This window comes from Podarcis bocagei, assembly GCF_964188305.1.
Source record: "Podarcis bocagei genome assembly, chromosome: 6".
NCBI lineage: Eukaryota > Metazoa > Chordata > Lepidosauria > Squamata > Lacertidae > Podarcis > Podarcis bocagei.
This window is the reverse complement of record NC_138130.1, coordinates 38,341,825-38,356,493: the sequence shown is the minus strand read 5'-3', so window position 1 is coordinate 38,356,493 and position 14,669 is coordinate 38,341,825. Positions and strand designations below refer to the sequence as shown.

The 14,669-nt window shown below is 44.2% G+C and overlaps 1 protein-coding gene across 3 annotated transcripts in view; it reads right to left on the bottom strand.

Annotated features, from left to right (window-relative positions):
- TBL1X (transducin beta like 1 X-linked) overlaps nucleotides 1-9,713 on the bottom strand; it is a 133,543-nt gene extending 123,830 nt beyond the window's left edge. Inside the window, exon 1 of one of the 3 annotated variants that reach the window (XM_081197100.1) lies at nucleotides 9,693-9,713. The gene's annotated coding sequence lies outside the window, so the exon portion shown is untranslated. Of the gene's footprint in view, nucleotides 1-7,954; nucleotides 8,568-9,437; nucleotides 9,490-9,692 lie in introns of those variants that run through there. The other 2 variants (XM_081197099.1, XM_081197098.1) reach the window with 2 other exon arrangements.
- Nucleotides 9,714-14,669: the final 4,956 nt, after the last annotated feature.

Below are 14,669 nucleotides of genomic sequence, written 5' to 3'. Positions count from 1 at the left end.
TCTTTGTTTTGGAATGAGCTGGCAGTGGCTGACCAGGAAAGGGATTTTGAGGTTGTGGTGGGGAACAGCTGGATGAAATCATCACCAACCAAATGATGCGAAAAAAGGTAAATTCCATCCTGGAGTTTGCTATAGGAAATGAATTTGAAATAAAACTGGTTTATGCAACCTTCTTATCAAGACTTTCACCACTTCTTTCCTTTCCCAATGCCACAGAAGACAGAATCGGGATTCAAGATGACCTTAACAGATTGGGAGATTGTAGACCCTCTTTCATTCAATGTTTTTAAGCAGAGGTTGGGTGGCCATTAGTTGAGATTCCTGCACTGCAGGGGGTTGGAGTAGATGAACCTCAGAGTTCCTTCCAACTTCGAAATGCTATGATTCTATAAACATGATTACCACACTCTACCCCCAAACTACGCCCTACAGCACAATTTCTGTGCTGTATAGTTCATGCATGTTGCCATGCGCCAGGGGTGAACTGAAACACTTTTTATTCCATTTATTTTGGCTAAATATTAAAAAGTATTCCAAAAATAATAATTCTTAGAGAAGTCAGATAAAGTTATAGGACCAGTGGAAACAATCCCAGGCATGCTTGGAAGTAAACCCAACTGAACCCCCGTAGGGTTTACTCCTGAGTGAACAGCGTGGAACTACTATGAGGTTTTGCTGCTATATATTTTGATACTATACAGTCCCCTCAAAATTTCTGTATTCTCAGTTACAATACAGAGATGTCTAACATTCTCCCTTTGCAGTATGTCATATAGTTCTTTGCATTTTCAGGGTAACATAATTCAGTAGGTGACTTACAGTGGCCCTCAAAAAGAGCTTTATTTATACAGGAAGATTCTTCACTGTGTTCACTGTTTTATACAAATACCATATAACAGTTATATAATAAGCAGTTCTGAGAGAGAGAGAGAGAGAGAGAGAGAGAGAGAGAGAGAGAGAGAATACACATCCCATAGTAATATTTACCCTTCCATATATTCCTCTCAAGAACTAAAACAAAAAACATTTTGCAGAGCAGGCAATTACTAAAAGGGAAAAAAATGTAGTTCCACCACAACTATTGTTGTTGTTGTTGTTCTTGTTCAACCAAGTTGTCCAAGTAGGCCATTTGATATAAACCTATAAATTGCACCCATGGGAATTGGGTTCTTACTGTAAGGAGGTCAGCTATTTCCTTCTAACTAAAAATAGGCAAGTGAAGGAAAGACACTCAATTTACTAGCTGAAAAATAGTTTACAAAATTACTTCCATCTTGCCTCATGATAAAAAATATGGAAAATATGAGACGGCTCACAAGAGTCAGAGGCAGATTTCTGCTCCCCCGTACTTCAAATAAGGCTGGAGCACAACCAGAATGTACATTAAAATAGTAATGAAAACTACGAACAGCCAAAAAGTACAAGGGAAAATGCCAGAAAATGTATTCTTTTCCCAGGGAGAGTGGTCTTGGCAACAACAGAATTCCAATGCGGATTTTTACCACCACTCCCACAAAAATAGTGAGGCAATACGATGGGGAGTTGAAATGAGTGGGCAAAAAAATGTGCCTTGTTCCATGTTTTATAACAATACTAGACAGAAGTTGCCACTCCAGATAGGATGGGCTACAAAATGTAGGTTGACCCTTTGTGGCAGGGTTGAGGAACCTGTGACCATCCAAATATTTCTGGGCTACAAACGCTGGCTGGGACTGATGAGAGTTGGGGGTCCGACAACATTTGGGGACCCACAAGTTCCCCATCTCTGCTTTATAGGGTTCACTTCAGGTTGGCACATGAGTCTACAAGTTTTGGAAAAGAAAGGTAGCAGAATCTCAGAGGTATGTGGATTGGTCAAACGAAAGATATCACTTGAAGCCAACACAGCAATTGAAATGCAGTAATGTGGGAAATAACTGACATTTTTACATCTGAAGTACATGCAAGTGTGAAGAAAAGAGTCCAAATGGACAGTGCTCTCTAGACATTGGCTGGAAGCCACTGGTTGAAATATATACTTTAGGACCCACCCTGTTCTCTTGACAGTGATTTGTTTTCACCGTTTTCAGTATTTTTTATTTGTTGTAACCCGTCCTGGGACCTTCTGGGGAAGGGTAGGCAAGAAATTAACAAACAACAACTACCCTGGCAGAAAGAAAAACTCCTTAGGGAGGCGAGATTACAGTGGGAAAAGCAGTGGGCAGGGATGGTGGGCTAACATTCCTCCTGCCACCACGTCTCTGCCACAAATCATCTCCACTAGATACCACTTTGCAGAAAATAAATGGTGGCTGGTGGTTTGCAAACAGAAGTTACCTAGTGACATATCGTTCCAGCTTTAGAGAGCAAATATGGCTGTGTTGCGTTTCTAGTCATAAAACCATGGAACTGTAGAGGATCATTTAGTCAAACCCTCTGCAATGGAGGAATATGCAGCTCTCCCATATGGTGACTGAGCCTGCAACCTTGGCTTTATCAGCACCAGCCTCTCACCAACTGAGCTATCCAGTTCTCCTATCGTCAGAGCATCATTACTGTCTTAAACAGCTCCCACCCTATTATTGCTATTCTGACTATGTAATTTTGTTAACATTTCCTACCATACAAAACAGCTCATGTCAGGGCCACAACAAAGCTTCCTTATCAGATTTTAGTGGGAGGAGAGTTCTATCCTGGATGTATTTTACCCTTCCTGAAAAGGACCTTGAAGCCAACTGGAAGCCAACTGCTATCACACAAAAGGTCAAGTAAAAAGCCATTTTAGATTAACTGCAGTTCCTGAACCTCTTTCAAGGGAGCGCCACATAACATGCAGTGAAACAGGTGATCCTAGAAGGTTTACACAGGTGTAAATGATGGTAACAAGATCCTTTTCATAACGGATTCCTCCCACCATGGCATCGATAAACAAGTTTGGAGTAGGTAAAGATCTTGATGGGGAATAAACACACCAAGTTCATTATCCTGTATAACTGATTCAGATTGTAGAAGATGGGTTATATTTATTATGCACTTAATTACCATCGCAACTGGATTTAAAAATAAAAATTCATACAAAGCTACGCAGTCCTGGGCCTTCGGGGTTTACTTGTAGAAGTAAACAGAAGCTCAGGAACACAGGCCCATTTCTCAAACATATACAATAATAACAGTATAAGCTCAGGTGTAAGTACAGTCATACCTCGGGTTACAGACGCTTCAGGTTGTGCGTTTTCGGGTTGCGCGCCGCGCTGAACCTGGAAGTACCAAAATGGTTTACTTCTGGGTTTCAGCACTAGCGTAAAAGTGCTATATTGCACTTTGCGCATGAGCGCTGAATCACGACCCGTGCATGCGCAGGCGCGGCACTGCGGGTTGCGAATGTGCCTCCTGCACGGATCACGTTCGCAACCCGAGCGTCCACTGTAAAGCAGAACCCCCCGCGTTATCCTTTGAGAACACGATTAACCCCTCTGTGATCTTGCGCTGCAAATACAATGAGCAGAAAACCACAAACATATCCACATGTAATGGTCTAAATCAGTGTTTCCCAACCTTTTTTGGGCAAAGGCACACTTGTTTGATGAAAAAAATCTCGAGGCACACCACAATTACAGCCCCGTGACGTCAGCGTGCAGCGTCACGCCGGGAGGGACGCACAAAAGTGTAAGTTTCAATTTTTTTCCCTCCCCCTTGCCGGGGAACCTCCAAGCTTTGGGGGTGGGGGGGAGGAGGCAGCAAAGCGAGGCAGGAAGGAGAGCGCGGCTTGGCTGGGTGAGCTTTGGCAGGGAATGAGAGCCGCGAGGCGGGCGCTGCGGACGGAGGCGCTGCCCGCCGAGCTCGCAGGCAGCCAGGCAGGCAGACGGCGAGAGCCCCGCGCTGGGCGGCCTCTCCTCGCCGCCGCCGCCCCGCCTCTCGCCGCCTGACTCGCCCGCCTCCCTCCAGGCAACATCTCGCGGCACACCAGGCAACATCTCGCGGCACACTAGTGTGCCGCGGAACAGTGGTTGGGAAACACTGGTCTAAATGCTATAAAAATGGAAAGCAAATATATTTATTACAGTAAGTAAGCAAGCATAGCATGTAAATGTTTCCTCAGAAACTACAATGAGTTTACACAAAGCAACCTAAGCCCTATTCAGGCATTCTTGATCCCTCAGACGAGAAGAGAAAGCAAGGGCGAGAGTGCCAGTTCCACCAGCCCAGCCACCTGATTTTCTAGGGTTCTGAGTCGCTCAGGAAATAAAGGCAAGATATATAAACGTAACAAAATAAACATAAACAAAAAAAATTGTATGCACAGCTGAGGCTTCCTTCTTCAGAAGTTATACCTCCAGCACACAGAGGGCAATGGCGACCACGACAGGGCACAGAGGTAGCTCGCCTCCACTCTTCCTCACAACATTGAGGGATTTCAATTTTGTCAGCCTGGATAGCTCAGTTTGTTATAGCATGGTGCTGAGAACGCCAAGGCTTGCAGGTTCGATCCCCGTATAGGATGGCTGCATGTTCCTGCATTGCAGGGGATTTGACTAGGGCCAGGGGTCAGCAAACTTTTTCAGCAGGGGGCCTGTCCACTGTCCCTCAGACCTTGTGGGGGTCCGGACTATATTGGGGGTGTGTGAACGAATTCCTAAGCCCCACAAATAACCCAGAGATGCATTTTAAATAAAAGCACACATTCTACTCATGTAAAAACACGCTGATTCCCAGACCGCCTGCGGGCCGGATTGAGAAGGCGATAGGACCGGTTCCAGCCCCCAGGCATTAAGTCTGCCTACCCATAGACTAGGCAATCCTCACGGTCCCTTCCAACTCTATGATTCTCTGATCCGGGGCCTATACAGCCAAGTGGAGAATGCCTTGGAACTCTATGGTCTCAGACGTAACTTGTTCCAAGGGCACCAAGGGATTGCAATCCCAACACAGCCCTTATTAACAACTTCAGTATTAAACTGGATTGGCTGCCACTATGATTGCCGGTGCCATGTTTATGGGATTTTCACCATAGAGATGACATTCTACTGGTGAATATGCCCATCCTTTTCTTATGAACTGGGCACTTGGGACTTCTCCACAGTTGCCACTGGTATTTTTTTTTTAACTCTCCAAAGATAAGACAAGTATGTCTGAAGTTTAATGGAGAAGCATCAGCAAACTATTGGTTTAAGTAAGTTCACCCTTTATTTAAAGTTCAAAGGGTGCTGGGATAGATGAGCAGTTCTTTTATTAAAACCTCTGCCAATTTAACTCTAAGAAAGATCCAATATGTTTTCAATATTAAAGTAGACTCATTTTCCAAGAGTGATCCAATTTGTTTCACCATTCCACTCAAATTATCATGTGCACAATATATGTTCTCATAAGGTGGAAGGCCCTGAAACTTTGTGCAGTGCAATACAATGTTTGTTTACTTGGAAGCAAACAAGATTTATTTTATAGTGGAGGGGTGGGGAACCTGTTGCCCTCTAGATATTGCTGAACTCCAATTCCCATAAGTCCCAGTCTGATAACCAATGGTCAAGGATCATGGGAGTTACAATTCAGCAACGTTTGGAGGGCCACAGGTTTCCCATCCCTGCTCCAGCTGAGTGAGTTGAGGATCAATCTTTGACAAAACATTTTTTTAAAAAAGATTCACAGTATATTTCTATTTATGTATACTTGGAAATAAGTCCCATCGAATTTAATGGAGCTTGTTCTCAAGCAAGTGTGCACAGGATTGCTTTCTGAGGGATACACTGGAGGTAGCAATGAGCTAAACTGACAGCTATATGGTACTATTTGATTTAAAATATTTATGGAATCATAGTATTGCTTACATACTCTGCAGTGACAAATGAAAACAAGCTCTCTTCAGCCACAGTTAATCATTCAGACAAACCCAAGGTTAAAATGAAACGAGACTATAAACAGTATCATTGCAGCAGCTTGGGTAAGTGAGTGGCATTTGATCAAGCCATTCACACAAAGCTCTAGTAGTGACCCAAAATAGCTAGCAAGAAGCTGAGGCTAGAAGACCACTGGGATTCACTAAACATGTAAACAAACCTCCTGCACACTGGCTGTTTTGGAAAAACCAGCAAATTAACAACCTCAGATTTTCCTGTATGTGTTGCATAATCGAGGCCATGGTCTTGGGACACAGTATGTTTAGGATCACAAAAAATGGATTAGAATTCCATTTTGAAAAAATGGTTTAGAGAGTCTCCTTAGGTGTGGGCTAAAGGAGGGGTGTAAATCCACCATGTGCAGTCATGTGGCAAGAAAGGTTTAATGCATTAACCTTGTCTCTGCTGTAGGAAAACACTTGGTTTAAGGTTAACTAATAAATGGGTCAAGGTAGGAAAGATGTGGCCTTAAATCTGGCACAGACGTAGTTCTGCATGCATGACTTACTTTCTGTTTTTTCTTACTGGAACAGCATAGGTAGCATTTAAGAACATTATAAAGCGAAAATGCAATATACAAATCCTATTTCGCCCTCAGTATTTATTATCACAACCATCTGGCAACAAAACAACCTTTTATCTGGCCGTTTTCTTATTGGCTTTTAGGGCAGGAGGATCTTTATCTTGTGAATTTGTAAAACCAATGTACAAGCAAATATATTGTAGGAGCAGCTTCTAAAACACTTGTCTGAATATGCTATGCTCTTTGAGAGGATTATATATGTATACAGATACGGATATACACACAACACACACATACATATACAACGTCTTGCAGCTGTAAATCTTAAAGAAAACTTTTGAGAGGTGGGGGAGGGGCGTGCCAGGCATTTATGTGTCTTGAGAACCCAGTATGTAATTAAGTAGGCCAAGGGGTCATTAGCTGAGCACCACTCTGCAACAACAATTTGCCCTCACACCCAATTAAAATCAAAATATTAGGTCAGCAGCTTAGATAAAAGAATAAAACACAGTTTGTGCGTATGTAGACAAGATAAAAGGGGGGCATAGCAAATGGTGCTGGTAACATTAGCTAGACAGGGGCAATTATTAAAAAAAGGGAACACTCCTAGGATGCAACAGGTTGCCTTCAAAACACCCACAAACATAAACAGGGCATTGGTTGATAACACAACACACCCTGAATATTCCGCCTTACTGATCAAAGCATCCAGGTTATGGACACTACTTAACTACCCAAATCAATGGAGAAAGCAGATCCCCTTTGCTGGATCAAACCTGCCCCTCCCCCCTCCCACTCCACACAGCAATGAACTCCACAGCTTGCTGATTCAAGCCCTGGAGATGAATGGGATTCCCTTCCCCCACGCCGAGGCTTATGCAAACTCCTATTTACACCATTTTACAGTGGGGCGAGCTCGCGTCCCCCTCCCCCCACCCACCCAACTTAAAAGGCACACACAGCACCCTAGTTTTTGCCCACCCCCCTCAACAACACCACCACCCCCAGATCGTCTGAGACACCCCCCCTTCCCCCACACACGGCAGGATAAAGGCGAGAGAGCAGCGAAGGCGGGCGCCTCTCTCTCTCCCCCTCTCCTCTTCCCCTCCCCCACCACAGCCAATACTTTTCGACAAATCGATCCATTCGGAGTCCAAAGCACAGAGCCCGAGCCTCTTTTTCGAAAACAACAAACCGCTCGGGGACTTAAAACAACAACAACAACACACACAACCAAGTCACCCTGGGGTGGGGGGAAGGGAGCTGCCAAGAAACACACATACACAGCGCTAAAAAAACCCCAAAATAAATAAAAGAGGGGGGGGAGGGAAGCCAGGCACCTCTATGAGGCGCAAACACACCACAATAACAACAACAACAACAACAGCCACCCTTCCACCAGCAACAATGCTGCAAAGGGTGGGGGGAGGGGTGGAAGCACGAGGAAGTTGGGAGCCACGCTAGGAAACATGGCAAACAGGCGCCGAGGTGCACATATAGGTATATATAGACACAAATACACACACACACGAGAGAGAAGCCCCCCCCCCGGCCAACTCACCTCGGTGGGCGCGCGCCGAAGGCCCCGCTCGCGCTCCGGGCAGCAACAGCGGGGAAGCCTCAACTTCTGCAAAAGCACACATAAGGCGGGCGGACTTCCTCTCTCACTTGCACTCCATGGTGGCGGCGGCGGCAGGACTGGCACTCCTCTCCGGCTCTGCCCAGGTCCCGAAAGCGTGCAGGCCAGCGGCGGCGGCGGCAAAGCTCCGGCAGCCCTAGCGCGCCCGGCTCTCCCTGTTTCTCCTGCTGCTGCTGCTGCTGCTGCTGCTCCACATATACACCACACACACGCGCGCGCACAATACACACACACAACCGGGCAGCGGGGCCCTAGAGGAAGTTCCCGGGGAGGGAGTGGGGCGAGGGCAATGGAAAGTTTTTTTTCTGGGTGCGGAATGGCGGTCAGGAGGTGCTGCTGCTGCTGCCGCCGCTCGCTACTTCATAAGCAGTTGTAGGGCGCTTGGGGTGGTGGGTGGGTGTGGGTGTAAGTCCTAGGAGAGTCTTCCTCCCCAGGCACACACACACACACACACACGGAGGCGAAGCAGACAAACACATGCGGAGGGGGGGGCAGCCCTTCGAGACAGCTCCTGGAGGGAGGTGGGGAGATCCGCATTTGGATCTTAATGCACGGGGGGGGGGCGGGTGTTGTGTGCCTATATTTCTGCTCGGTCTTCGTGATTTGCAAACCTCCCCTCGGAGAGAACACCGATACCTACCTCCAAACATCCAACCAATGCCAGCACCAGCACACAGCCGCCCCCCCCCCGGGATGCTTGTGTGTCCCGAAGTAACTCCTTAGTCACTTGGAGGGGATTATTGAAAAGGTTGTTTTGTTCCCCCGAAAACAAAACACACCACAGCAACACCCGCCCCTCCCCCGCTCCGGCATTCGACTGAAATGTTAACCCCCTGGAGTCAGCAAAAAATGGACCAAAGGTAGCCTACGTTTGCGTCGTGGCTGTATCCCTGTCAATTGTTTTTTGTTTTGTTTTTCCCCCCCAGGTCAACATTATTTTCACTGCGATCGGTTCACAGGGGGAGGGGTGGAAAGGATCATGATGCTAATGGAATTGGAACAGTTCACCAGGTTTTTAAGTCGACGAACAGAACTAAATTTAGCATCTACTTTCCGTCATTTACATAACTACAAAGAAGTAATGCACAAGACTCCCCTTTAAGCTGCCAGACGGAGCCACTCTTTTTATTTATTTCTAGTTTCTCTCCCCCCCCGTCTTTTTTGTAAAGTTATTTCCTCTTTGCTGAGCCACAAAGTCCCGCACCGATTTTGTCTCATTTTAAATGTCACCTAGCAATGGAAATCAGAACACAATGAATGCTTTTGCAAATAAAATATTATATAATTGGGAGTTCACCTAATAAAGACAAGAAACAACACGTAATATATTCCCTATATACTTTCTGAGTGATTTAAAACCACTGCTTCTATGCAATCATTATACCACATTAAAATATGGACTTACACTGTCTCCCTAATTGTGATTCAGCAGAATAGATTTTATTATATATGAGTTGCCATTCAGCCCTTTAAAGCAGATGTTGATGTTCTTTTGTATTAAATTAGCCCCCCTTGCCTTATTTTTCTCCTACAGCTTCATACTGAGCTATATAACATTCAATCCGAAGGGGGTGGAAAAGGGAGCAGTACAAAAAGCAATGCAAGTAAATGATGCAACATTGCCCTGGTTACATGTGCCTCCCATCCCCCAACCTCTTACTGGCGAGAGTGCTCTGTTTTTTCCGCCTGCAGGGTCACATTGTGGCTGATTGATTCTCCTTTCGCCTTGCTCAGTCATTCAGATTTGGAAAGTAAATAACAAGTTGACATCATTACAGCTCTCTGCATTACTGTGACACATTCTTCTGCTACCACACGCTCTAGATTAGCTGCGCAGAGAGGAAAAAAAACCCCCTCATGCTTTAAACGTGGGATTTGTTGATTACTGTGGGAAGGCAAAGAAATTCAAAAAAACTACTAGGATCAGAAGTGAATACGAACATATGGCTGGCGTGTGTAAATTAATGGGGGGGGGAATAAGGAAGGGAGAGCTGATTTTAAGGAGCTTGTATGATACAGTTATTAGAGTGTCATACTAGGCCTGGGGAGACTAAGGTTCAAATCGCTGCTCATACATTAACTTTACTGGGTCACCTTGGACTGCTCACTATTTCTCAGCCTAACTTACCTCACTGGGTTGTTATGAGGTTAAAACGGGAAAGCATGAAGAAGCGTGTATGTCACTTTGAGCTCCTTGAAGGAAAGGTGAGGTATAACTGTAACGATAAAATAAACGCTGTGAGTTTCATTCACATTTACTTGGAGGCAAGTCCCGTTGCTTTCAGTGGAATTTGCTTCCAAATAAGTGTGCATAACCTTGCTGATATGCAGCTCAGGCAAATATTAACCATATATCAATATTAGCATGTGTCTTAGGTGTGATGAAAGCTCCCGTATGGAACAGCCCCCTGACTGTAGCTTTATGAACAAAATAATATACGTGCAGATGGGATCATCACACAGTTCCCTAATGGCAATTTGTATAAGCTCTGTGTATTTTAAAGGATGTGCTCTCACTGATCACCTCTCAGGTGCTAAATGGTCCCTCAGGCTCAAATGTTTCTTTCTCTGCATGACGGAAACAGCAGTATTACTCCAGGCAGATCCACACCAAACATTTAAAGTACATCCACACACATTTAAAGCACATGACTTTCTCCCCCCCCCCAAAAAAAATCCTGGAACCTGTTGTTTGATTTAGGATGTAGAATCTGATACTTTTGAAAACACAATGTATATAATACTATTGCCATTTCATAGCAGCTAGCGTCACATGCACATAAATCGGGTGACTAACAGGCAGCCCAGGGATCTGATCTACCCCCTCCCCAATAATATTTCTATTGCCTGTAACAACAGCAGCAGCAGCAGCAGCAGCAGCAGCAACTTTTTAACAGTAGACATAGGACTAACATGGGTGGAGAGGCTAATTACCTTTTCCTGAGTCATCTGTACAGATCAGCTGAAGAGGAGGATGTTTGCAGATGTGCAACGTGCTTGTTAAAAATGTGGGATGTGGTCACCCATTTCTGACCACGCAACTGATGGCATGCTGCCCTAGGAAAGTTGGCCAAGGGTGAATGTGGCTCCCAGGCCAAAAGAGAAAAAAAGGGTTAGCTGCCCTGATAGAAGCAAGCAAAGAACATTAAAATATGGGGGCACAATTCTTGGTCTTGTGCTGATTCTGCCCACTGGAGGGTCATATGGATTGGACTGCAGGTTCTTGGTGCTTGAACACAGAACACTCCAGGAGAATAGGGATGCTGTTGTCATAGATCAGTGGTAGAATACATGCTAGGGTCTGAACATCTGCAAGGAGAAGCCCATGTGCACAAACTTTCATCTATGAAACAATTTTGGGGTGCAATAATAATGATGATAATGATAATTATTATTATTTATTTATACCCTGCCCACTCTTGGTGGCTCCCAACATAAATAAAAGCACAATAAAACATCAAACATTAAAAATCTCCCTATACAGGGCTGCCTTCAGATGTATTCTAAAAGTCAGATAGTTGTTTATTTCCTTGATATCTGATGGGAGGGTGTTCCACAAGGTGGGCGCCACTACTGAGAAGGCCCTCATGCAAATGTAGAAGCAGGAGCAGAGGTGGAGCCCCATAGCCCTGTTCTACCTGCAATTCCCCTCCACACGTCACACACATGAAGGCAGTTTCTGTTATTTGGACATCAGTGGGGCTGCCTTCCAGAAAAGGACCGTGCTGAAGCAGAAACCTCTGATGGGATTGCCCTGTCCCATGTGATGCAGATATTCAGATAATAGGAGGCAGCATGGGAGTGAGCTGCACTGGCAAACGTATGAACCAAGCCCGTGTTTATTCCAGGCTTCTAGAATGACTGCTTAAAAAGAATGCTTCCAGTGATGGCAGTAATACCCGATCACAGCCCCCAGGCTGAAAACCTGTGAGGGCTTTTGACATATGGTTGGCAGCAACACGAATCCATAGCATATGGTGTCAGCGGTGGAATCTGTGACACCCACATTATTTAAAATTAGATCCTTCAAAACCTTAAAGCGTCTCTTTGTGTGCTTAAGTAGAAACATGATCATAGCTCCGCGTACATGGCATTCACAGAGACGTTTTAATTTTTTTAAAAAGTGAATTAACTTATCACTGGAAAACGTGTGCTATGGGTTACAGGAAGTTATAAGCAGAGAAGGAGACAACATGCTTCAGCATTTACCAAAGAGCACAGAGGAATGCAAAGAAACAGCAGCTTGTGAACTTACTGCCAATAACAAATTGTCATGACATAACACAGAGGCAGCCAATAATGTCTGAAGCCAAACCTGTCAGGGCTTGTTATTTTTGAAAGACTCAGTACCTATATGGTTAAATTAGCAGGCACATTAGGGAGGACTTCAAAAAGATGGCTGTCTAGGAGACGCATGGGAATAGCCTAATCTCCTATTATCTTTCCCAACCTTATGTTTCTAATATATACATTAAAGTAAATACTGCACCAATGCCCTTTTGCCAGACTAACAGCCGACCAACCACTGGAGATTTCTTTCAAAGCGAGTTTCTCGTAGGCAGGAGAGTCTAGAAACAAGAAAGAAACATATGCTGTGATCACATTATAAGTATCTCATTTTTAACGTTCCTGTTTTATTAAGTAATAGAGACAGATAAAACAAAATTTCAGGAAACCCTTGATTAAAAAACCCGAGGTAGCAGAAAATGATGGAATCGCTTTCATTCTAGGGGTGTTTTGAAGTGTGCTATGCTAAATAAGCCCCATGATTCCAGCCTCCTTAGATATGTATAAATTCTGTCTTATGCAATCAGCTCTACATAACCAGACAAATTCACCCTTGCAGAGTGTTATTATTACTGATTTTCCGCCATTCATAAGCTTATATGTATTTAAAGGGCAATACAATAGTATTCATTAGTGGCCACACAGGCCATGATTGAAAGCCCTGAGCTAAGCATATGATTCCTCACCCCCAGAGAGTTTAATATTTCAGAAGGTACCCTCAGACAACTCTCAGAAGACATGATTTAACTGACTCTTAAATTCCACAAGTTTTTTTTTTTTTAAAGTTTCTGGAGATTTGGCACAAGGATAAGTCAGCCTGGATTGCTCAGTTGGCTAGAGCATGGTGCTGATAATGCCAAGGTTGCAGGTTTGATACCCGTATGGGACAACTGCGTATTCCCGCATTGCTGGGGGTTGAACTATATGATCCTCAGGGTCCCTTCCAACACTACAATTCTATGATTTGTAGGGCAGGGGGGAATTACACCTCTTGTGTACATCATTCCCTCCCTCCAAATTCTCCACCCCCTTTTTAAAGCACTGTGTCAAAACTCTATTTTTAAATCTCAGGAAATTGGAATAGATAGGTGTTTCTAGAAAACCTTCAAAGAGAGAAGCTGTCAGGGGGAAATGTGATTTTTCTGCACCCTTCTGTAGTGTAGCTATATGCTTATCCTAACATAACAAGAAGTCACCTCCATTCTACAAAACGCCTCTCCGGAGGGTCAGGGGCCTTTACTGAACCATGTGGAATAGGGTGTGGAGGCTGAATCCTGACATAAGTCAACTTATGTCAGGATCCAAGTTTCTGGAAGGAATGTTTCCCTGCCCCTCCTCCTCCATAAGCCTCCCTTCAGAGATACCATTCCACATGGTTCAGCATGGAGGTCTTCCGACCTTTTCCCTGGTTTTTCTGAAGTTGCAGGTAGAAGGGGGGAATGGAAACTTTACTTCCACAAATTTCTGAATTCTAATCTTAGGATCCAAGTCATACTGAATATTGCTGGTTTAGGGGATTGACTGATGAAAGTCACTGGGAAAAGAGGGGACAGGGAAGGCTGTGGTCCATGGTCACAAAGTACCCCAGAATTGAAAGGGAGGCTGCAGAAAAACCTAGGCTGCCGCTAACTACAGGGTATGCATGTGCAGTTGTGGTTGACTTGACTTCAAGTCTCTCTGGTCCAAATCCAACATTTTATCCATTATGCTTGTTCAAATGTCAAAGGTACCCGCATCTCCTCAGGTTCATTTCCTTTAGATGCTCCTCTTGTGGTTAAAGATTTGATCTAGTTGTTAAAGCATCCTCAGAGGTGCAACTGAAACAGCCATTTTAGAACTGAAATCTAGGTGCAATTTTTATGAAAGCGAAGGATCTAAGAAGGAGGGTGACAATTATAGTTCCAATCAAGTCATCCAACTCAAATTTGGGGGAAAATCTAACAAGATAATTGTTATTGCTCATAAATGGATTTGTGTGGGAGACTTGCATTCACAGCTTCATTTTAATAAACTACCTTTCTCAACTCTCTTCTTTGCTTTTCAACATTCACAACACTTTTTAAAAAAACCTTACATTAAAAAACCCGCAATCATCACTAATGATAATAATAAACAGATACGTGCTTGGCTTAGTTCCGTCCAACACCTACTCAAATTCAATGGGTTCCTTTCTTTTTAATTTTATTTCAAAGGCAAAGAATCCTCAGAGTTGTAAAAGAAAGTTAACAAAGTCAGAGATGCAAGAGAACCTAAAACTCATTTAGTCCAATGTCTTTTCTTAAGAAATATGAAGCATTCCTGAAAGATTCCTGTCTAATCTTTCCTTCAAGGGCAAAGATTTCACTATCCC